A 25472-nucleotide genomic window follows, 5' to 3' on the forward strand; every position below is an offset into this window, starting at 1 on the left:
CTTATCACGTGGCTCCATCAGAAATGCAAGAACTATCCAATCAACTTCAATAACTTCTCGACAAAGGCTTTATCCAGCCAAGTTTCTCTCCATGGGGATCCCCGGTATTGTTTGACAAAAGGAAGGATGGTTCGTTTAGGAGGTGCATCGACTATCGAGAGTCGAACAAGCTCATTATTAAAAATCGGTATCCACTCCCGAGGATCGATGACCTGTTCGATCAACTACAAGGATCATGCTAATACTCAAAGATTGACTTACGATCCGGATATCATCAACTCAGAGTTCAAGAAACAAATATTCCAAAAACGGCATTTCGAACTAGATACGGTCACTACGAGTTTCTAGTTATGCCATTTCGACTCACCAATGCACCAGCCATATTCATGGACCTTATGAATCGGGTGTGTAAACCTTACTTGGAAAAATTCGTGATTGTCTTCATCAATGACATATTAATATACTCACAAACCAAGGAAGAACATGGCCAACACTTGCGTTTAATTTTGGAATTGTTAAGAAAGGAGAAACTTTATGCAAAGTTTTCTAAGTGTGAATTATGGATTAACGAAGTTCATTTCCTCGGACATGTGGTCAGTAGTAAAGAGATTCACGTCGATCCCGCAAAGATTGTAGCGGTCAAGAATTGCAAAGCACCAATAACACCAACTGAAGTACGCCAATTCTTAGGGCTTGCAGGATATTATCGGAGATTTATCAAGAACTTCTCGAAAATAGCCAAGCCTCTCACTGCACTAACCCACAAAGACAAAAAGTTCGACTGGGGAGACAGTCAAGAGTCTGCCTTCCGAAAATTGAAGCAATTGTTATGCGGTGCACCGACAACTGAATAAGGTTATTGCATATGCATCCCGACAACTTTGTAGTATATTGTGATGTCTCACGTCAAGGGTTAGAGTGTATACTGATGCAGAGGAATAAGGTTATTGCATATGCATCCCGACAACTGAAGCCAAACGAGACAAACTACACTACCCATGACTTAGAGTTTGGAGCCCTAGTATTTTCCTTGAAGATTTGGAGACACTATCTATACGGGACAAAGTGCATTGTATTCACAGACCACAAGAGCCTTCAACACATTTTTGATCAAAAAGAGCTCAATATGATACAACGAAGATGGGTCGAATTACTAAACAATTATGAATGTGAAATTTGTTATCATCCCAGTAAAGCAAACGTTGTGGCAGATGCTTTAAGCAGGAAGGAATGGGCAAAGCCTCTTTGTGTAAAGGCTCTAACCCTAACCATCCACCCGAACCTCACTATTCAAATTCGTGATGCTCAGTTAGAAGCACTTAAACCTGAGAACATCATGGAAGAAAACCAATGAGGCATGGACAAACAGTTCGACCTCAGAGATGATGGAACGCGACACTTCATGAACCAAATTTGGACTCCAAGATTTGGAGAAGTCAGAGATTTGGTTTTAAATGAAGCTCACAAGTCAAGATACTCAATACATCCCGGATCAGACAAGATGTATCTCGATCTCAAGAATCATTATTGGTGGCCCAATATGAAGGCAGAAATTGCCACCTATATCAGTAAGTGTTTGACCTGCCCAAGGTCAAGGCAGAGTACTAGAAGCCGTCTGGCCTGCTACAACAACCACCAATTCCAAAATATAAGTGGGAACAAATAACAATGGACTTTATAACAAAGTTGCCCAAGACATCAAGCGGTTACGATACCATATGGGTAGTGGTTGACCGTTTGACCAAGTCCGCTCACTTCTTAGCCATCAAGGAAACTGATAAGATGGAAAAACTCACCAAAAATTATCTCTAGGAGATAGTCAGACTACACGGTGTGCCAATATCTATCATCTCGGACCGAGATAGTAGATTCACTTCCAGATTTTGGCAATCACTGCAAAGGTCCCTAGGCACAAAACTCGACATGAGTACAACATATCGTCCTCAAACGGATGGCCAGAACGAAAGGACAATACAAACTCTAGAAGATATGCTTCGCACTTGTGTGATAGACTTTTGTAGCGCATGGGATACTCAGTTGCCATTAGTTGAGTTCTCTTACAGCAACAGTTATCACACTAGTATAAACACCGCTCCATTCGAGGCCTTGTATGGGCGCAAATGTCGTTCACCATTATGCTGGGCAGAGGTTGGAGATACCCAACTAGCAGGAAAACATATTGGAGATACACTATTCACTGGACCTGAAATCATTCAGGAGACAACATAAAAGATTGTTCAAATAAAAGAACGGCTAAAAGCCGCACGTAGACGGTAGAAGAGTTATGCTGACAACAGACGCAAACCATTGGAATTCAAAGTAGAAGACCGAGTCCTACTAAAACTTTCCCCATGGAAGGGTGTCATTAGATTCGAAAAAAGAGGAAAGCTAAACCCATGTTACATCGGACCCTTTGAGATCCTAGCAAGAGTTGGTCCGGTAGCTTATAAGCTCAAGCTACGAGAAGAGCTCAACAAGGTTCACGATACCTTCCACGTGTGTAATGTAAATGAGTTAATTTCAATTATTATGTAATATCTATTGATATTTTTATGCCCAAACGTGTAAACTAGTAACCAAATCAGATCGCTCAACTGCAGCGCTGCCTAATGCATTTGAAAACTGAAATTTAGCATTAATCATTTTTGAGCAAAACAAACATTAAAATATGATAGTACATGTTCCCCTAATTCTGAAAATATAAAGAACGTCCAAAATGGAGTTCGTATGCAAAAGATACAACCGTTATAAGAAAAACGGACAGTAAAACACTGTTTTCTTTAATCGCGTAAACCAAAACGATCCGTTGAGGCATTTACGCTTTGTCGGCGGGATTTACGAAAGCATTTTTGGAATCAGGATGTAGTATATTATTTAATTTCACACCCGAAATAATTTTTACGAAAATATTTATGAAAGTCGTGAAAATGGACACCACCTACCGTTAAGACACAAAACTTCAAACGCAATTTCCCAGAGATCCGTAACTCCAAAAATTAATCTGTTTGATGTTCTGGAATCCTTGAATTATACTCTACTTAACGGTGCTTTCGAAAAAAATCCCCGATGCACGAATCCCGATGCATCCGATTTTTGCATGTTTTGGACATGAAATAGAGGTATAACCCCATGTGGGGCCCACATGGGGTGAAGGACTACAAAAATCTGATCCTCTTCCAGCTGGTATAAACACACGTGGGTTTCCTTCTCCCTCCCTCCCTTCTTCTTGAGTGAAAGCTTTGCCAAATAAGTACATGCATGGGTGGAAGCATGGCCTAACAAGGCTTGTGGGTGAGCTCATTTGGCTATTAAAAGAATGCATGAGCCTCCTTCCTTCCACACAACCAATCGCATATTACTCTCATCTTTATCTCTTCTTCTTCTCACGGGTACAACATTACCACCACCCAAATCACCTTATTCCACCACTTCTAGCCACCTTCCTTTATCAAGATCACCAACAAACACCCCTTTGTTCACACCCAGCAGCTGCCCTCTCTCCTTTCCGTCGACCAGCTGCCAAACCAAGCCAGGAAACGGCAGCAGGAGGCTGCCAGCCATCACCCACCACCCACTGCAACCTTCAAACACCCACTGCCACAATCCAAAAAAACTTCATCCCTAAGCTGACATTGCTATTAATTTCGATCCCGAAAAACTTCTCCACACTTCCTGCATCGAAATACAATTGAAAGAAGAAAGAACGAAGGCAGCAGCATCAAAACCACCACCCCCATCGGCATCCTGTTGCAGCGACAACCACGGATCTCCATCACTTCTGGCCTCCGTTTTGTCACTAGTAAGCATCTCCACCCCATTAAAATTGATTCCAAATATCGCATGCATCATTGAACGAAAACCAAATGAAATACAATTTTTTTTTACTGTGATAACCTGCGACGACGAAGAAGAAGAACAAAACCCTCCTATTCATGAGCCAAATACACAAACATGCATGCGATTTTTCCACATACAGTCCCCAAAGTATGATATTGTCCATATTCAACCCCTCACTCCCAAAAACTGTTTTCAAATGAAGTCCTAAGCCCTAAACATACATGTGAAATATTCATAATCTACCCAAATCTCGAAAAATCCTTTCAATAGAAAATAAACATTTAGAAAATTTATAAATCATTAAACTAGTTCAAATACCCAATCTCTACCAAATATTGATTTATGAAAAATATTTCTAGGAAATTGGATTTATCCCAGAAATCATGACCTCTCGGCAACACATCTCGACTTTCAGAACTACTTGTTAACCACTCGATAAGGTGAGAGTTACGGCCCCTTTTCAATATTTTATTTATTCTTGGGGAAGAATACATGTGCTAAATAGTATTTATTATGCAAATACATAAGTCTTATATGATATGCATGCTACAAGTTTAAAGTTATAAAGACTTCCATATCTGAATACTATCATTAATAAGACTTTTCACACTTATATAAGATCGTTATGATAAAATACATATCTCCATAAGAGCGAGTAATTTATACTTTTATAAATACGTCAACCATACTCGACTTTACAAATACTATACTACGAAATTCATTATGCCCAGTACTTATCTATAATTAAGTTAGGACTGAGAGTTATTCACAAACTTTTTGTTAATGGTTTTTGAGTGAGACGCTACTATTCATTAGCTGAGTTTAATCACTTAGCCTGCCCCACACTACTATAATCGTTAATCTTCGGAGCGATGTACATATATATATAGATCTATATGGGGTTGACAACCCCACCTACGGTTGCTAGCTACAACCATCGACTGATCAATCGTAGCAGGTGATATGTGTCTACGATCGTTACTACGACATCCAATGAAGCGTCGTAGGGAGGGGGACTTTTCGTCCATAGTTCGATTATAGAACTCATTAAAAACATTAACACGAATCTCTCTCACTTTTTCACTACAACCATAGGTTTGGTTTCTTTCAGAACTGTTTTTAAGTACAGTGGTTACGTATACAATGGATATATTCAAACTTTCATGAAGTTATTACGAACACGTTTTCTTTAAAAGCATAGATTTATTTATAAAATTACTTTTTCGCTTTTAAAGACTCATGACAAGCATTGTTTCAACTATTGTTATACAAGAAAAATATACTTTTGGACTTTTGAAAAGTATTATTACTGCGGCTAGCAGAAAACCTGTGACTCTCACCAACCTCGTGTTGACTTTTAAAATACATTTATTCTCAGGAAATCAGTGAAATTTCGGGCACACTCAGACGATGGAAAACATGGCTCGCAAGTACTTTAATTTTCTACTTTTGAACTGTTATGCCTAACTGTTAAGGCAAACTCGTATTATTATTTTATTACTATCTGTAGGAACCTTGTATGAAAACATAAATATGTAATGAAATGTTGTTTTGTTTATTGTTGTACTTGTGCTGTATATTCAATTTATCTATGATCCATGAACTTAGTCACACAGCCCGGCATGTTCCGCCGTCTCGGCGGGGGTGTGACACATGGAGTGATTTTTCAGGTATGATGTTGTTTCGGAGCTGCCATGGCCGTTAAAAATAGCGTAGAAGGAAACTCATCTTAGTTTGCTTTTCATGTGACTTCTGATGTCTTTGGGAGACTTTTTGATTTCATGTTTGGGTTGAATCTTTTTGTCGGGGGGAGGGGAGTATTGTTTTGAAACTATCTGGATATTTACAATATATTAAAAGGTGAATACAAATGCATTAGTCCATGAGATAGATGCAAATGAAGCAAGAGTCACTCTACATATCACGTCTAGTAGGCTAAACAAGATAGTAGGTGTGCAACTAGAACAACCAAACTAGCATGTGTAAACTCATTTCAAAGACATTAATTGTGTTTGTAAAAACAATTAACCTAGTGAGATCCCTCAATTTCTAATGGTTTCGAAATGTTGAGGCCCAATTCAACAAAATTATCTAACATTCAACGGTAATGTATCAAATGCTCTAGACAACAAGCTTTTCATTATGAGCCATAAAGATTTAAATACAACTTTTAACAACGATACATATGATCTCTATAACCTAAATTAATTGTTCTATTGTCTAATTATATAAACTTCCATTCACATTTAAAATAGAAAACTTGATTGCCTATTTTTAATGAATTACCCTTAAGTTCACTCATTATATAGAAAATAACATGAAAGTGTTATTTACCTTCAAACACAAGCCTTCAACTTAAATCCAATCAAAACTAACGAAATACTCATATGAACAAAGAAAAGCCACAACCCTATTCAATCAAATATAGTTTATTATTATGAATTAATCAAAACTAACAATGGAACTTTATGTATTGTAGGGTATTCAAAAATTTCACACATGGATTGTTGGGAATTGACATTGAAATTTGAACATAATCAGTTTAATGAAATCTGAATAAATCGAAAATCACACCGGAACATAATGTCTCGAAGGGTATCCCTAAATTTCACATAGGATAGTTGGGATATTGATATTGAAATTCAAAAACAAAACAAACAAGACATGCGTATTAAGTAAGAATTTGTTTGATTGAAATTAGGGATCTAAATCATATTAAACAAAATTTAATGAAGTTAGAGTTTGTTGTGGGAGTGTAGATCATTGCCACTATGTATATATAAGTTAACGGTTTTGAGTGTATCATTATAATATATATATAGTTAGAATATATTAATCCATTTGGTCAAAATTGCTACATTTGTAATTTGTTCATATATGTAATGTTTTTTGTTCTTTTGCATCTAGACTGTCTTTTTCATATTCTATTATAAGACTATACGATTCCTACTAACATATAAAGAGAATTTTCCCTTAATATATTATTTTGTATTTTTCTAATTTCTATTTGTTTTTCTTTTCAGATTCGTCATCAACTGTACTCCCAGTCTGGCAATCCACAACAATTCAATGGCAACCGTTTTGTTCTTCAGCCCGACACAATTCTACTATATATCAAATGTCGTTATTAAACAAATTAATATAATTTATTTGTGTAACACTCATCCACAACTTATTCTTATGTTTCGAATGTAATTATTTTATTTATCAATTGTCATTTTAAAAGATTAAAATAATTCGATGTAATAATGTAGTTGGTTATATCTTATCAATCCGTTTCAGAAATTCACATAAAATCAGTGATAGTTGAACCGTTCTCTCCCACGGTTTTCGGTCCAACCGGTTCAAAACAGTTTTTAAAACATTAGTTGGAATCAAATTTTCAAATATTGTAAATTGATTAGTAAACCGGACCATGTCAACGGCACGTATCAACTTGCATCGAATCCTACGTAGGTGGTTAACTGCGGAATAATAGCCAAAGGATTCTTAACGTCAATTGTTCTACTATATTTGTACCAAATGTATACATACAGCTTGATATATTGTACATTTATTTTGATGCAATAACCAAAGGGTTAAAACGTAATATGATAAGGTCATGATTAATTATGTGGAATGATGAATAATGTTACGTACTAATTAAGTAATATGGAGTATCAATTATCCTAACTTGCTTTTACCTGCATGTGTAGTATACAAGACAAATATGCGGCTATATTAGTAAAAGTTTGTAACTATTATTTTTACAGTATCAATGTAAAATATTTTCCCCAAATAAAAGAATTATGGCTGTAATTTTAGATATACTTTATAAATCAACGATCAAACAAAATTAGACACAACATGCAGCATAATGGACAATATTGTAGTATGTCCGTGCACTCAAAATTACTTGGTCTTCTTAAAAGGGAATGTGAAAATCCAAAGGATTTTTATTGCCTTAGAAGAACATCTGCCACTTGAAAAAAATAATATACAACAGAGTTGACTATTATCTTGGCTTTCTGTTAAGCAAAAAGCTATATTAGCACAACCCATTTGCCTTGCTACTCATCCAGCAGCATTGTAAAGAGTAACTAGTAACATCTTGGCTTTCTGTTAAGCAAAAGGCTATATTAGCACAACCCATTTGCCTTTCTACTCATCCAGCAGCATTGTAAAGAGTAACTAGCAAAATCTAAAAGGCAATGAAGAATTTCCGTTTTGTTCTGTTCTTGGTTCTCCTGGCAACTACTTCATTGGAGATCAATGCTCAGACTTGCAAACCAAGTGGTGATATCCGGGGAAGAAAACCGCCTCCAGGAGAATGCAACCGTGAGAACAACTCGGATTGTTGTGTCCAAGGTAAGTTTTACACCACGTATACATGCTCGCCTCCGGTGACAGGCGATACTAAAGCAACACTAACAATAAACAGTTTCCAAAAGGGTGGTGATGGTGGTGGTCCATCGGAGTGTGACAACCAATACCACTCTGATGACACACCAGTTGTGGCGCTGTCAACTGGATGGTACAAAGGAGGGGATAGGTGCCACAAGTATATTACCATCAATGGAAATGGGAGGAGTGTAAAGGCAATGGTTGTGGATGAGTGTGACTCTACTATGGGGTGCGATGGTGATCATGACTATCAACCACCTTGCCCTAATAATATTGTTGACGCTTCCAAAGCAGTGTGGAAGGCCTTAGGTGTATCCGAGGATAACTGGGGAGATTTGGATATTACTTGGACAGAGTGATGTTTATCTAGCTCTCATTTTAAAACATCAAATACTATTTCTGTTTCTGTTTCTTGTGGATATTGTCATCTGTAAAGGTATTGATTAACTATATATACTAATGACTAGAGGTTCACACCAAACTTATAGGCACCAGTCCATAAAAACCCATATATAGATATATTATGTTATACACATATTAACGTACCTTTAAACGTATATGGATTCAAACAACAGCTGATATGACACGCAGAGACACGCAAAAACCAATTATCGCTATAATCTTTCATGGTAGAATCAACTCCACTACGAAATTTTAGACTTCTTTTTCAAACTCTTATGAAGCAGCCCTACAAATAGACTTTACCACAAACACAATAATAAATAATCATGTGTATTCACGTTCTAATTCCCTTTATGCAATCAAACAACACCCTAACCATAATCACAAGCAACCCGAACGCATAACAGACTCGAGCTGATTGTTATCAAAACAAAACCACAACATATAGCAGTAAAATTATCACCCATATATATGAAGTCGCAACACCAACAGCTTCTTGATTTGATACCACATCCCAAATCCCAGCACATACGAAAGTCATAAACTCAATATCTTTGCTCAATACCATTTGTCTCGCTTCTTGTTTTCTAAGAAGGGATGATTTTCTAACCGATTGGTAACTCCATATGCCAGCCTGGTAGGGCCCGCAGGACCGGCAACACATAGTTGAGATGCCCATCTTTTGTATACCCTCCTAATTCTTCCACTCTCTTCTCATCTAAATAACACGACATATCCTCTTGTGACAATGAAATTGTGATTCCATTCCGACACAAGACTGCACTAGATTGAGGGAGACAAAACCAAAGCTAGTTGACCATGCTTACAAAGACTCTCAGTAATGGTTTTCCGGCAAGCGTGTGATTCTCCCGTAGAATATCACGATCGATTCATGCTTGTTTTACAAAAACAGTATTTCCTGTTTTCTTAATTTGTTGTTTTCGCAAGAGATTCTTGGGAGAGCATCACTAATGATTGATTCTTTTTTCACTAAAGCAATATGTGTTTCCACTTTCTTATTAAGCAGTGAGTGAGCGATTCTCCTATCTCTTGGAAAGAGGTGCTAAAAGGCCATTTCTCTTTACTCAAACGCTTGTGAAATTTGTCTTCTAAGCTTTTAAAATTCCGAAAACTGGTATTAACGATTTACATTTGTTGTATGAGGATTAAACAGTTAATGTGGCTCCCGCATAGTTAAGAGATATTCATAAAATTGTGAACCGTAACCATGCACAAAGCGGATATCTAATGCGCACTAACCGAAACCGAACCGAATTGGGTAAAAACTGGAACCGAACCGAACCGTTTGAAGGTGGGTAACCACGGGTCAATTTACGGGTACCCACTAAATATAACAAATTGAAAATATAATAAAAAAATGCAAACTACCAATATGTCAATTTGGAAGTAAGAAAACTTGTTGAAGTTGAAATTATACATTAGAATTTATATGATAACTATAATAATAAAATCAACCATAAAACATGATGAATATAAAAACAATTTCTCAATTTTAGGGATAACAATACATGCACACAGAAAACATATACCATACAGTTAATAAGAAAACATAAGACACACAATTTATGAAGCAGATATAAGCGATAAACATATATCATCCAGTTTCTTATTTTTTTTTAAGTCTATTTAATTTAATTACTTTTAAATTGACTAATATATATATATATATATATATATATATATATATATATATATATATATATATATATATATATATATAGATAGAAAGATAGAGTCAAGATCAAATAAGAAGGAAATTTTTGGTGGAAAGGTAAGAAATTTTTTTAGATGCATATTTTCTTAGCAAAAAATGAAATGAATCATTACATGAATCAAAATTAAGATGATTCACAAGAAAAAATTCCAAAAAAAACACCTTCATTATTCATTTTTAGGTAATTCAAGAAAAAAAATTCACTTTTATGACAATTTTAGTGAATATCAAGAAAATCATTATAAAAATTAATCATTGAAATGTTTTTTCGTGATTTTTTTTGATGAATCATGTTATTATTGATTCATTTAGTGATACATTTGTTTTTTTCGCATATATATATATATATATATATATATATATATATATATATATATATATATATATATATATGTGTGTGTGTGTGTGTGTGTGTGTGTGTGTATATATCATTGTTCGGTTCGGGTATCCGCGGATATTGAAATATCCAAACCGTAACCGACCTATTGATAGTTGGTTTCTTTGGTTTCGATTTTTTGTCGGTTCCAGATTTTGTCCGGTTTCGGATTGGTCGGATCGGTTCTGTTTTTCGGTTTAGCGGTTTTTTTGCACACCCCATCCCATAGTAAAATGTTGGTACTACTTTTGTTAGTGAGTGTTTGGTTAGCTATTTAAAAGGCTTTTCAATGGAAATGTTTTAGATCCTTTAAAAATGATTAATTCATAAGCCCCTTTTTTTTTTTTTTTCTTTTTTTTTCTTTTTTTTTTTTTTTTGGGGTGGGGGGGGGGGGGGGGGGGGGGATGGCAAGAGGGGCAGCCGTACAGGGCCCCGAGAAAAATAAGGCCCGAGATTTAATTAAATGATATATTGAAAACTAAATATATATGAATTTATTCAAAATATTTGATAGAGTTTGGGTAGCCCAATTGGAAAATGTGTGTCTTTTATTCTAAAGCAATGCTGGTTCTATCCTCTTTCATAGCTTGATGATGTTTTAAATTCAAGTTACACTTTTGACCATTTCTTTATACTATATATTTCATAATCAACCCCTCCTAATATGTTTAACGTATCAGTTTTAAAAAGTTATATAATTAGCCAATAAAGTTTTTATAAAATTCAATATGATCCTTTTTAATTAATTAATTTACTTTTAAGTTTTTCGTAACGAAAATTCACCGTCTTAAATTTGTTTTCCTTATATATTAAAAAATTGTATTTAGGAGCTCTATTTTTCTTCTTAGCACATGGCCCTTAAAATAATAGAGTCGGCCCTGTTAATTCATATATGAAGATTGTGCGAGCTTGTAATCTGGAAAGAATAATTCCATGGAGTGATTTTTGAAGTATGATGTTGTTTCGAAGCCACCATGGCCGTCAAAAATAGCGTAGATGGAAAATGGAACTTGGAGTGGTCATTTTGACATATGATGCACTCATCTTAGTTTGCTTTGTGTAACGACCCAATTTTCACGTCCAAAAATTTCGTTTTTAAAACATTACTTTAGAAAACGTTAATAAATAAAAACATTGTTTGATCAAAGTACATCACAACATAAACCATGTTCAAAAGTCAACTCATACAACCAATCGAAACATCAGAGTATAAATCCCAGAGAAATCTAATAGATGCGGAAACTAGTGTGTGTGCATCATGTGCCGCTACCGTGCCAGCTCCCTCCCCTTCGATGAAGAGGTACTTGAAACCAAAACTGTAAATTGTAAGTACAAAGCTTAGTGAGTTCCCCCATCGTACCACATACCATACAATACATAACATACATACTGCCAGGCTATTCTGCGGTGCCTGACTACCCGGTACGGCCATTCTGGGGTGCCAACTACTCGTGCGGCCAATCTGAGGTGCCGTCCTACCCGTGTCAAGCCATTCTGGGGCGCTGACCTACCCATGTCGAGCTATTCTGGTGTGCTGACTACCCTTCGGTCCTAACAACCGAACCTATGGGACTATTTCACCCACCCCCTACTACTACCATCACATATATCATAACACAAACATAATATCAGACATATATGGGGTGTCTGATTACCCTTCGGTCCTAACAACCGAACTCTACTACTATCACATACAACATATCATGCCAACATATAACATATCAGGTAGTAGCAAACCTAGATGATATCAAAAAGACAATCATCTAACATACAACTCCTACTGGTGGGCCGTCATTGTGGCCTTAGACCCACCGCTACTGGAAGGTAACTCACCTCGGAGTAGCTGCTGATCTGTGTGGGAATAGTCTGACTGTTGTTGTTGCTGCTCCGGAAATCCTCCGGCTGTAATTCCCACCAAACACTTAGTCAAAAAATGCTAACTGTCCTTTGGGTAAAATGACCATTTTACCCCTGATCATGCCCTAAGTCAAAGTCAGAGTCAACTTCCAGTTGACCCGACTCGCCGAGTTGGCTCGCCAACTCGCCGAGTCCATGTCCAAATGACTGACCTGGATTTTTTTTCTACTCGTCGAGTTAGGCGTTGACTCGATGAGTTTTCCAAACTGATGTTCAAGTCCTTCATCCTACTCGTCGAGTTGTATGAACAACTCGCCGAGTTCATCTTCATCCGATGAACAAGTTATACTGTGACTCGCCGAGTTGTATGAACAACTCGCCGAGTCTGATCTTGATCTAAGGAGATTGCCTTGAACTCGTCGAGTTCCATTATGGGTGACTTTTGGCTTCCAACTCACCGAGTCCACCCTGGACTCACTACACAACTCGACACAGCAAAAAGGGGACAATCTCGGAGACTCGCGACTAGACTCGCCGAGTAAGATGAGCGACTCGCCGAGTCTGCTCCATGCAAGAGCCATATACGCGATTTTGCTCGAATCTAGTCCATTCCATTCATAGATCTGGGTTCCTAGAGCATGAATAACACGTAAAGTTTCCAACTTTACGTGTAGATATTCATCCATGAGGGTTTTAGGGTTCAAAATGCACCAAAAGAGTAGATCTAAGGTCTTCATGCAATATGGGTCCATAAAGGTAGTAGATCTGAGCTCCTGGAGCTCAACCAAGCCTAGATCTAGAGGCCAATCAACTTATTATGAAATATGATGCACATACAAGCTTGGGGAAGGGCTCAAGGAAGACTTTAATGGAGTTATAAGCATATAGACAGGGGGAAAATGAGTTTTACCTCAAGGAAATCACTGAGAGGACACTAAGATGCTTGGCTTCCTTCCCTTCCTCTTGATCTACGCCACTTCCTTCTCAAAATCTTCAAGAACACACACTAAAATGCCTAAAACTCACAAGAACAAGCGCTAGAACGTTTGGAGATCTTCTGGGGGTGAATGGGGCGGAGTTGGGGCGCAAATGGGTGTTTAAATAGGGTGCAAACCCTTGGAAATTAGGGTTTCATCAAACAGCGCAGACTCGCCGAGTCCCTAATATGGACTCGTCGAGTCGCCATCTTATCCGCATCCCAAAGTCTCGTCTCTACTCGGCAAGTCGGGCCTCCAACTCGCCGAGTCCACGGCCAAAAGCACAAATACTAAGGCAAAACTCACGTACCAGGAACCAGGTGCTACAAATCTCCCCCACTTATTTTAGACTTCGTCCTCGAAGTCTGCCACTCGATGTTGAAACAGCTCGGGGTAATGCTCCGTCATCTCTTCTACCAGCTCCCAAGTCCACTCCGAACCCTTGCGGTGCTGCCATTGCACCTTCACTAGTTCCACCGTCTTGTTCCTCAAATCCTTCGACTTTCGGTCCAGGATTGCGACTTGGTGCTCAATGTAATTCAGGTTGTCATCAACCTGAATATCCTCCAACAACACTACTGCTGAATCATCCACTAAGCACTTTCGCAGCTAAGAGACATGGAAAGTGTTGTGGATCCGGCTGAGCTCGACCGGCAGATCCAATCTATACGCCACCCTGCCCACCCGGGCTACAACCCTGAACAGTCCGATGAATCTCGGGCCCAACTTGCCTCGCTTCCTGAATCGAATGACGCCTTTCCAAGGCGACACCTTCAGGAGAACCATATCCTCGACTTGGAACTCCAAGTCGGATCGACGCTTGTCGGCGTAAGTTTTCTGCCGACTCTGAGCAGTTTGAAGCCTGCTGGATCCTCTCGGTCGTCTCGAGCACCACCTCGGTGCTCCCCATGACCCTCTGTCCAACTTCACTCCAGCATATCGGGGTCCTGCACCTCCGTCAGTACAACATCTCGAATGGGGGACGGTCAATACTCGTGTGGTAGCTGTTGTTATATGAGAACTCAGCCAAGGGAAGTTAGGTATCCTAGATACCACCGAAATCTAACACACATGCCCGCAACATATCCTTCAAAGTTTGGATGGTCCACTCGCCCTGACCATCCGTCTGCGAGTGAAAGGCGGTGCTAAAATGCAAACGAGTGCCCAACTCGTCATGAAACTTCTTCCAAAATCTGGAAGTGAATCACACATCTCGATCAAATATCACTGACACTAGCACCCCGTGCCGCGCTACTATCTCCCTGATGTAGATATCGGCCAACTTTTAGGCCAAGATGCTCTCCTGGATCGGAATAAAATGGGCGCTCTTGGTCAATCGGTCCACAATGACCCAAATCGAATCTACTCCACGTGCACTCCTTGGAAGCTTTGTGATAAAATCCATCGTGATGTCTTCCCATTTCCACAACGGGATGTCCAACGACTGCATCTTCCCATGCAGTCTCTGATGTTCGGCCTTGACCTTCCTGCAGGTCAAGCACCGCTCGACGTACCATGCCACATCCCGCTTCATGCAGGGCCACCAATAGTCTAGACGAAGATCCATGTACATCTTCGTCGCCCGGGGATGAATAGAGAATCGGGACTTGTGTGCCTCCTCCATCAAGATCTGGCGCACGCCTCCGTGATATGGCACCCACACCCTGCGGTGTAGTGTCAATATTCCTCGGCTATCATAATCGAAGGAGGAAACCTGACCCACCACACGCTTGCTCTTCCGATGTTCCTCCTTGATAGCCTCCTGTTGAGCCTCCCGAATCTGCTCCAACAGGGGAGTTACTACAGTCATCCTCATGCAAATATCCCTGATCGGCGCCGCCTTGCGGCTAAGCGCATCGGCCACCACGTTGGCCATTCCCGGGTGGTAAAGGATCTCACAATCATAATCCTTCACCACGTCCAACCACCAACGCTGCCTCATGTTCAGATTCGGCTTATCCATGAGGTACCTCAAACTCTTGTGGTCTGTGTAAATGGTACACCGAACCCCGTAGAGGTAATGCCGCCAAATCTTGAGGGCAAAAACCACCGCCCCCAACTCCAAATCATGCGTCGGGTAGTTCGCCTCGTGAGGCTTGAGCTGCCTCGAAGCGTAGGCAATGACATGCCCCCTTCGCATCAATACCGCGCCCAACCCTAAAATAGACGCGTCACAATAAACCACAAAATCCTCTATGCCCTCTGGTAGGGCTAAGATCGGCGCCTCGCACAATCTCTGTCTTAGTGTCTCAAACGCTGCCTGCTGCTCAGGTCCCCACCGAAAGACCACGACTTTCTTCGTCAACCGTGTCAGGGGTACAACTATCTTGGAGAAATCCTAAATGAACCTCCGATAATAGCCTGCCAATCCTAGGAAACTTTGAATCTCAGATGGAGACTTCAGAACCTCCCATCTCATCACGGCCTCGACCTTGGCCGGATCGACCAGAATCTCGTTCTGGTTGACAAGGTGTCCGAGAAATTGCACCTCGCGCAACCAAAACTCACACTTGGAGAACTTGGCATACAAGCTCTCCCTCCTCAGGGTCTCTAATACCTCTATCAGATGCTCCTCATGCTCTTCCTGCGTCTTGAAATAAACCAAGATGTCATCGATAAAGATTATCACAGACCGATCCAGCATCGATCTGCATACGCGGTTCATGAGGTCCATGAACACGGCAGGAGCATTGGTGAGCCCAAACGGCATCACCACGAACTCATAGTGGCCATAGCGTGTCCGAAACGCGGTCTTCTGCATATCCTCCTCCCTGACCCTCATCTGATGATAACCCGAACGCAAATCAATCTTAGAGAACCAAGATTCTCCCTGAAGCTGGTCAAAGAGATCATTAATCCTCGAGAGTGGGTAACGGTTCTTCACCGTTACCTTTTTTAACTCCCAATAATCTATACACATCCGATGCGACCCGTCCTTCTTCTTCACAAACATAATCAGGGCTCCCCAGGGTGAACTACTCGGTCTAATGAATCCCTTGTCTAGTAGCTCCTGCAGCTGAGTAGACAACTCATGCATCTCAGGAGGAGCCAGCCGATATGGTGCCTTGGCTATCGGAGCCGCACCAGGAACGACGTCAATCGTAAACTCCACCTGTCGCTCCGGAGGTATCCCAGGAAGCTCCTCTGGGAAAACATCTGCGAAATCTCACACCACTGGAACCTCGCTCACTGACGCCTTACCCGCCTCTCGGGTATCCATAACGTATGCAACATAACCTGCGCACCCCTGCTGAAGGTATCGTCTAGCCCTCACTGCTGAACAGACTGAGGGTCCACACTGTGGCCTCTCGCCATGAATCACTAACTCTTCCCCACCTGGGGTCCGGACTCGCACTAGATGTTCTGCGCAATCTATCACTGCCCCGTTAGGGCTCAACAAGTCCATGCCTATGATCACCTTGTTCCCACGCAACGGAATGGGAACCAAATCTACCAAGTAGCACTCCTCGAATAAACGCAATACGCAGTCCCGAAACACCATCGATGCTCGCAACGATCGATCATCAGCAATTTCTACTTCCAAAGGGCAATCCAACATGCCCGAAGACTCAGGAAACTTCTTGCTAAGCGCAAGGGACACAAACGATCGGGATGCACCCGAGTCAAAAAACACCTGAACTGGGATACCGTTCACATGGACCGCTCATAACACATATACATATATCGAGTACACATCAATATCAATACATCATATAAATAAACGAGAGGGAAAGAATCATACCCGTCACCACATCGGGTGTTGCGTGTGCCTCCTCGGTGGTCAGCTGAAATGCCCGACTCCTCACCACTGGAGCCTCTGCCTTGCCCTGTCGGCCATCTGTGATCCGCAGGTTCGCTGGAGCTGGCACCTTCACCGGCGCTGAAGCTGTCAACTGGGGACAATTGGCCTTCTTGTGGCCTCTCTGGTTGCAGTGGAAACACAGCAACTCCGATGTCTGAATAACTGCTGCCGGAGTAGTGCAATCCCTGCAATAGTGCCCAGTCTTGCCGCACGTGTAGCAGCCTGATGATCCCATCCTGCACGCCCCCTCGTGCGGCTTGCCGTATTTCCTGCAGCGGCTCGGTCCTGACTGGCCTTTCGGCCTACCATCTGATCCCTTGGGCTTCTTCCCCGAAGCCCCTCCTGTCTGTCCCTCCTCTGACTTCCGTTTCCGGATATACTCCAAATCTATCTCCCTCTCCCTCGCCCTGGAAATCATGGAGTCCAGGGTGGGGCAAGTTGAAAAACTAACGTGCTCCCGGATATCAGCTCGGAGCATGTCATGATAGCGGGTCCTCCTCATGTCCTCATCGCCCGCATATTGGGGCACCAACAGTGCCCTCTCCCGGAACTTGGCGGTGATCTCCGCTACAGTCTCAGTCGTCTGTCTCATGTCCAAAAACTCCCTGGCCAACTGCTGAAGCTCGACAGTCGGTGCAAACTCTGCCCTGAACCTGGTCACAAAGTCCGACCAGGTCATAGCCTCGATAGCTGAGGCTCCCAAAGAGTCACCCACTGACTCCCACCAATCTCGAACTCGGTCTCGTAAACACCCTGCTACATACCTCACCTTCGACCCCTCGGGGCAAAAGCTAGTCAACTGTGCAGACTCAATGTCCGCAATCCATTGCCTGGCAACAATGGGATCCTTCACCCCGTGGAAATCCAGCGCACCACTACCCCTGAAGTCCTTAAAGGACATCGTGCGAGATCCCGACTGGCCAGATGCCATGTCACTCCTGAATGCCTGGAGGCGATCCTCCATCATCTCCAATATCCCCTCCTTGATCGACCCGAAGATAATGGGGGTCAACTCAAGGATACCTTTGGTGATCTCTGACGCGATGAACTTGCGCAGCCTCTCATCTACTGGCTCGGAACCTGATCCCGAAGTCGATTCCTCTCCTGAACTACCAACTGCTGGCCTCGGGCATAGTACCACCATTCTGAAATACAAAGAAATAATAACTGTTAGCGATACTGATATCCCTGGAGGGATCCCACCCACTGCAAGTTCCCTAGTCTTATCTTAGCCTTCCTCGGTTCGGGTACGGATCCTTTGCTTTCAGTAGTACGGGCCCATACTACCTTCCACATCTATCCGTACCTTCCCCAACGACCGCCTCGACTCAACCAGGTCCCTTCCCCTACCGCTGATCACTGCTACTCTTTATCCTAGTCTTACCCTAGGCAACCTCTTACTCCCCCCAACCCAGTCCTCAGCCGCTGAAGGCCTCTTGGTGATGCCAATTAACTATTACCTGAATACAATCACATGTGCTAAGGCTCGGATAATCCTTCGAGTAAAGGACTCATCTCTACAATGGTTAAGACTCAAACAAGAGCTACACAATAGAGTCAAATCCAACACTCTGAAATTATTCAACCCTGATCACATGTTACTTTAACGTATTCACCTAACAGTTAACTCCTATCACTTCAAGGCCCACATAGCACAAAGCAAACTACATTTGGACGTAAGAAAAACAATCTCAAGCAACTTTATCCTCGAAGAGAGAACTGAACCAGCATACAATGCTAAACTCGTACTATCAGGAATAACCTAAACAGACTACCCTAATGTTGTCTACTCAACTCTAGCATGCAACTCTTTCATATACTGAAGCACATAAAGCAGGCACATAAGGCATCACTCCTACATTCTAGCATGCCGTTTTACAAAAACTGATAAATAAATAAACTTGTATGGGTACATTGGGGAATACTTACTTGAGCTTGGCCGGTCGCGCACATCACACACATTGTTCTTTCTTAAAACCCTTTACTTAACCTTTTAGAAAACATTTTCTCTTTCCAAAATCTTTTAATCCCTCGATTTGAGTTCAAACACCCCCGAAGATGTGTCCGAATCCCTCAAACCAGGGCTCTGATACCAACTTGTAACGACCCAAGTTTCACGTCCAAAAATTTCGTTTTTAAAACATTACTTTAGAAAACGTTAATAAATAAAAACATTGTTTGATCAAAGTACATCACAACATAAACCATGTTCAAAAGTCAACTCATACAACCAATCGAAACATCAGAGTATAAATCCCAGAGAAATCTAATAGATGCGGAAACCAGTGTGTGTGCATGATGTGCCGCTACCGTGCCAGCTCCCTCCCCTTCGATGAAGAGGTACCTGAAACCAAAACTGTAAATTGTAAGCACAAAGCTTAGTGAGTTCCCCCATCATACCACATACCATACAATACATAACATACATACTGCCAGGCTATTATGCGGTGCCTGACTACCCGGTACGGCCATTCTGGGTGCCGACTACCGGTGCGGCCAATCTGAGGTGCCGTCCTACCCGTGTCAAGCCATTCTGGGGCGCTGACCTACCCATGTCGAGCTATTCTTGGGTGCTGACTACCCTTCGGTCCTAACAACCGAACCTATGGGACTATTTCACCCACCCCCTACTACTACCATCACATATATCATAACACAAACATAATATCAGACATATATGGGGTGTCTGATTACCCTTTGGTCCTAACAACCGAACTCTACTACTATCACATACAACATATCATGCCAACATATAACATATCAGGTAGTAGCAAACCTAGATGATATCACAAAGACAATCATCTAACATACAACTCCTACTGGTGGGCTGTCATTGTGGCCTTAGACCCACAGCTACTGGAAGGTAACTCACCTCGGAGTAGCTGTTGATCTGTGTGGGAATAGTCTGACTGTTGTTGCTGCTGCTCCGAAAATCCTCCGGTTGTAATTCCCACTAAACACTTAGTCAAAAACTGCTAACTGTCCTTTGGGTAAATGACCATTTTACCCCTGATCATGCCCTAAGTCAAAGTCAGAGTCAACTTCCAGTTGACCCGACTCGCCGAGTCCATGTCCAAACGACTGACCTGGATTTTGTTTCTACTCGTCGAGTTAGGCGTTGACTCGACGAGTTCTCCTTCCAAACTGATGTTCAAGTCCTTCATCCTACTCGTCGAATTGTATGAACAACTCGCCGAGTTCATCTTCATCCGATGAACAAGTTATACTGTGACTCGCCGAGTTGTATGAACAACTCGCCGAGTCTGATCTTGATCTAAGGAGATTGCCTTGAACTTGCCGAGTCTGGGCATCGACTCATCGAGGTCCATTATGGGTGAGTTTTGGCTTCCAACTCACCAAGTCCACCCTGGACTCACTACACAACTCAACATAGCAAAAAGGGGACAATTTCGATGACTCGCGACTAGACTCGCCGAGTCAGATGAGCGACTCACCGAGTCTGCTCCATGCAAGAGCCATATACGCGATTTTGTTCGAATCTAGTCCATTCCATTCATAGATATGGGTTCGTAGAGCTTGAATAACACGTAAAGTTTCCAACTTTACGTGTAGATATTCATCCATGAGGGTTTTAGGGTTCAAAATGCACCAAAAGAGTAGATCTAAGGTCTTCATGCAATATGGGTCCATAAAGGTAGTAGATCTGAGCTCCTGGAGCTCAACCAAGCCTAGATCTAGAGGCCAATCAACTTATTATGAAATATGATGCACATACAAGCTTGGGGAAGGGCTCAAGGAAGACTTTAATGGAGTTATAAGCATATAGACAGGGGGAAAATGAGTTTTACCTCAAGGAAATCATTGAGAGGACACTAAGATGCTTGGCTTCCTTCCCTTCCTCTTGATCTACTCCACTTCCTTCTCAAAATCTTCAAGAACACACACTAAAATGCCTCAAACTCACAAGAACAAGACAAAGAACATTTGGAGAGCTTCTGGGGGTGAATGAGGCGAAGTTGGGGCGCAAATGGGTGTTTAAATAGGGTGCAAACCCTTGGAAATTAGGGTTTCATCAAACAGCGCAGACTCGCCGAATCCCTAATATGGACTCATCGAGTCACCATCTTATCCGCGCCCTAAAGTCTCGTCTCTACTCGGCGAGTCGGGCCTCTAACTCACCGAGTCCGCGACCAAAAACACAAATACTAAGGCAAAACTCACGTACCAGGAACCAGGTGCTACACTTTGCATGTGACTTTCGATGTCTATGTGAGACTTTTTGATTTCATGTTTAGGTTAAATCTTTTTGTCGGGGAGAGGGGGAGGGTGAGGGGAAGTATGGTTTTTAAAACTATCTAGATAGTTTTCAATGTATTAAAAGGTGAACACAAATGCATTAGTCCGTGAGATAGATGCAAAATGAAGCAAGATTCACTCTACATATCACGTCTAGTAGGATAAACAAGATGGTAGGTGTGCAACTAGAACAACCAAACTAGCATGTCTAAACTCATTTCAAAGATATTAATTGTGTTTGTAAAAACAATTAACCTAGTGAGGTCCCTTAATTTCTAATGGTTTCGTAATGTTAAGGCCAAATTCAACAAAATTATCTAACATTCAACGGTAATGTATCAAATGCTCTACACAACAAGCCTTTCATTATAAGCCATAAAGATTTAAATACAACTTTTAACAATGATAACTATGATCTCTATAACCTAAATTAATTGTTCAATTGTCTAATTATATAAACTTCCATTCACATTTAACATAGAAAACTTGCTTGCCTATTTTTAATGAATTACCCTTAAGTTCACTCGTTATATAGAAAATAACATGAAAGTTTTCTTTACCTTCAAACACAAGTCTTCAACTTAAATCCAATCAAAACTAATGAAATACTCATATTAACAAAAAAAAGCCACAACCCTATTTAATCAAATATAGTTTATTATTATGAATTAATCAAAACTAACAATGGAACTTAATGTATTGTAGGGTATTCAAAATTTTCACACATGGATTGTTGGGAATTGATATTTAAATTTGAACATAATCAGTATAATGAAATCTGAATAAATTGAGAATCACACCAGAACATAATGTCTTGAAAGGTATCCCTAAATTTCAAAAAGGATAGTTGGGATATTGATATTGAAATTCAAAAACGAAACAAACAAGACATGTGTACTAAGTAAGAATTTGTTTGATTGAAATTCGGGATCTGAATTATATTAAACAAAATTCAATGAAGTTAGAGTTTGTTGTGGGAGTGTAGATCAGTGCAACTATGTATACATAAGTTAAAGATTTTGAATGAATCATTATAATATATATATATATATATATATATATATATATATATATATATATATAGTTAGACTATATTAATTCGTTTGGTCAAAATTGGTACATTTGTAATTTGTTCATATATGTAATGTATTTTGTTCTTTTGCATCTAGACTGTCTTTTTTATATTCTATTATAACACTATATGTTCCTACAGAACATAAAAAGAGAATATTGCCCTTAATAGATTATTTTGTATTTTTCTAATTTCTATTTGTTTTTCTTTTTAGATTCGTCATCAACTATACTCCCAGGCAATCCACAACAATTCATTGGTAACCATTTTGTTCATCAGCCCAACACAATTCTACTATATATCAAATGTCGTTATTAAACAAATTAATATAATTTATTTGTGTAACACTCATCCACAACTTATTTTTATGTTTCGATTGTAATTATTTTATTTATCAATTGTCATTTTAAAAGATTAAAATTATTCTAATGTAGTTGGTTATATTTTATTAAGCTTATATAACACAAAAAATGTAAATAGATATATTGAAAGCTAATAATCCAAATGATACTTTTCACAATCTATATAAATCAAAAAAACGGAATTTGCTATGGGATATAATTTTAGTGCAAAAAATGGTGCAAGGTGACGTGAAATAGTATGTGGACAAGTTTTTACACTATTTTCGTATAAAAATTAGAATCGAACCGTGGTATTTAAAGACACTCAAATATATGAATTCGCTAGCACAAACATAGATGATAGAGATAGAAAGATATTTACAAGCTAACTAAGAAGTTGGAATCAATGTCTAAAAACCGTTTTTCTAGTAGAACCCATATGGAGTCCATGTATTTTTATTCGTTTTAACAGGTTCAATCGATTTATTTTGAACGGTTCAACCGAGTTTTTCTACAAACCGGCCATTCAATCCGTTTCAGAAATTCACATAAAATCGGTGATCGTTGAACCGTTCACTACCACGGTTTTCGGTCCAACCGGTTCAAAACAGTTTTTAAAACATTAGTTGGAATCAAATTTTCAAATATTGTAAATTGATTAGTAAACCGGACCATGTCAACGGGACGTATCAACTTGCATCGAATCCTACGTACGTGGTTAACTGCGGAATAATAGCCAAAGGATTCTTAATGTCAATTGTTCTACTATATTTGTACCAAATGTATACATAAAGCTTGATATATTGTACATTTACTTTGATGCAAGAACCAAAGGGTTAAAACGTAATATGATAAGGTCATGATTAATTATGTGGAATGATGAATAATGTTACGTACTAATTAAGTAATATGGAGTATCAATTATCCTAACTTGCTTTTACCTGCATGTGTAGTATACAAGACAAATATGCGGCTATATTAGTAAAAGTTTGTAACTATTATTTTTACAGTATCAATGTAAAATATTTTACCCAAATAAAAGAATAATGGCTGTAATTTTAGATATACTTTATAAATCAACGATCAAACAAAATTAGACACAACATGCAGCATAATGGACAATATTGTAGTATGTCCGTGCACTCAAAATTACTTGGTCTTCTTAAAAGGGAATGTGAAAATCCAAAGGATTTTTATTGCCTTAGAAGAACATCTCCCACTTGAAAAAAATAATATACAACAGAGTTGACTATTATCTTGGCTTTCTGTTAAGCAAAAAGCTATATTAGCACAACCCATTTGCCTTGCTACTCATCCAGCAGCATTGTAAAGAGTAACTAGTAACATCTTGGCTTTCTGTTAAGCAAAAGGCTATATTAGCACAACCCATTTGCCTTTCTACTCATCCAGCAGCATTGTAAAGAGTAACTAGCAACATCTAAAAGGCAATGAAGAATTTCCGTTTTGTTCTGTTCTTGGTTCTCCTGGCAACAACTTCATTGGAGATCAATGCTCAGACTTGCAAACCAAGTGGTGGTATCCGGGGAAGAAAACCGCCTCCAGGAGAATGCAACCGTGAGAACAACTCGGATTGTTGTGTCCAAGGTAAGTTTTACACCACGTATACATGCTCGCCTCCTGTGACAGGCGACACTAAAGCAACACTGACAATAAACAGTTTCCAAAAGGGAGGTGATGGTGGTGGTCCGTCGGAGTGTGACAACCAATACCACTCTGATGACACACCGGTTGTGGCATTGTCAACCGGATGGTATAAAGGAGGGGATAGGTGCCACAAGTATATTACCATCAATGGAAATGGGAGAAGTGTAAAGGCAATGGTTGTGGATGAGTGTGACTCTACTATGGGGTGCGATGGTGATCATGACTATCAACCACCTTGCCCTAATAATATTGTTGACGCTTCCAAAGCAGTGTGGAAGGCCTTAGGGGTATCCGAGGATAAGTGGGGAGATTTGGATATTACTTGGACAGAGTGATGCATGTTAATCTAGCTCTCCTATTAAAAAATCAAACATATTTCTGTTTCTTTTTCTTGTGGATATTGTAATCTGTAAAGGTATTGATGTAACTATATATACTAATGACTAAGAGGTTCACACCAAACTTATAGGCACCAGTCCATTAAAACCCATATATAGATATATTATGTTATACACATATTAACGTACCTTTAAATGTATATGGATTTAAACAACAGCTGATATGACACGCAGAGACACACAAAAACCAATTAGCGCTATAATCTTTCATGGTAGAATCAACTCCACTACGAAATTTTAGACTTCTTTTTCAAACACTTATGAAGCAGCCCTACAAATAGACTTTACCACAAACACAATAATAAGTAATCATGTGTATTCACGTTCTAATTCCCTTTATGCAATCAAACAACACCCTAACCATAATCAC

General features: G+C 40.0%; 2 pseudogenes; both read left to right on the top strand.

The window, feature by feature from the left end:
• Positions 1-8027: 8027 nt before the first annotated feature.
• Positions 8028-8579, top strand: LOC145038488 (kiwellin-1 pseudogene; annotated as a pseudogene).
• A 15908-nt stretch (positions 8580-24487) lies between these two features.
• LOC145038489 (kiwellin-1 pseudogene) lies at positions 24488-25039 on the top strand (annotated as a pseudogene).
• The last annotated feature ends 433 nt before the right edge of the window (positions 25040-25472 follow it).

This window comes from Lactuca saligna, chromosome 4 (genome assembly GCF_052625555.1).
Source record: "Lactuca saligna cultivar CGN05327 chromosome 4, ASM5262555v1, whole genome shotgun sequence".
NCBI lineage: Eukaryota > Viridiplantae > Streptophyta > Magnoliopsida > Asterales > Asteraceae > Lactuca > Lactuca saligna.